We start from the raw sequence: 1,365 nt of genomic DNA, 5'->3' as shown, positions 1-1,365 counted from the left end.
AGTTTCTAAGGGTGTTCACTCAATTGAGAAGCAAGTTGAAGGTATCTGGTCAACTTCTTTTCCTGTTCTGAACTGTAAAATAAGGTAATTTGTGTACTGTGGGTGACCAAAGTACGTTATTTGTTTGATTTCAACGTCAAAACAAGATTATCTCTACCTCAGGCTCCTTATTCTTGTAACAGGTACTGATGATGTACCATGAATTTCATTTCACTTAATCAAAACTGCTGGCTATGGACAAACTTTTACAGAGCAAAAATACTCCAGGATCGCTTCGGTACAAAGTGATTTTAAAGCCACTGTAGTTACTTCTTCCCTTGGGTGCAGAAATTGTGCTGTATTTCTTACAAATGCACAACCAGATTCTCCATATGGATGAACTTAAATGTTTTCTGTTGACTAATATTTTAATACAACACTCCCTGCCCCCCAATACTGGTAAATCCTGGAGTGGGTTTGCAGGGAATGGTCTGGTTGCTAATGAAGAATGTGTGTGATTATACTTTACACCAACTGGAAACTCTCATCCTTTGATTCATGTTCCCAGTGTGTTTGAAAAGGCTTCATTCCACAGTTACTGTTTTCAGTGCAGAACAGTATTTTCATAAGCTTTAAATGTAGCAATGGTTTATTTATTTTTCTTCTGCCTCCCTTCTGCAGTCAGTATCTGAAGCAGTATCAATACTCTAACAGATTTTCTAAGTGAGATTCTGGGCATTGTTTTTTCTCTTTCAGCATGGAGAACTTCACAGTTCTCTCATCATGCTTCTTCAAAACTGATCTGATAACAGTAGGTGCTAAAACTGCACACAAATTCAGAATGTTCTCGTCAGCAGACGCAGTGAATATCTATCTTTAGTACCCATGAATGCTCAGCAGTTTTTTGTGTAGTCAGCACAAAAACGTTCTCAGAACATTTAGGGAGATCTGACAAATCGAATTGCTTTGCTGCTGATGCCACCATGTTGTAAGACACACAAAATAACTGTGTTCAGAAAACCTATTTCCCTTGTCAACCTTCCTGTTTGTGTCTTGGAAAGGGCTTACAATGTTTTTTGAAACACAGAGTTGGAATAAAACTACTTGTTAAATAGGGCCTTGAGTTGGGAGTAAATGGGGTTGGATGCTTTCTCACTAGTAGAAGTGTCAGCCAGCTGAAGGACAATGGCAGTCTGCTTTTTCCAGGGTGGATGCAAACGTACAGGTTGTATTGCCTCTGTCCCCAAACAGGTTTTGATGTTTCCTGACACGCAGACATGGCAGTATATGTTGGAAGAAAGTGCCTTTCAAAGAAGTCATTTGATAGATCCGAGCCTGGAGCATACTTTTTTTACCTGAGTCCATTAACATGTGCCACATTCTTGA

The sequence above is a fragment of the Chiroxiphia lanceolata genome, chromosome 18 (genome assembly GCF_009829145.1).
Source record: "Chiroxiphia lanceolata isolate bChiLan1 chromosome 18, bChiLan1.pri, whole genome shotgun sequence".
In the NCBI taxonomy this organism is placed as follows: domain Eukaryota; kingdom Metazoa; phylum Chordata; class Aves; order Passeriformes; family Pipridae; genus Chiroxiphia; species Chiroxiphia lanceolata.
This window is presented reverse-complemented; position numbering follows the sequence as displayed.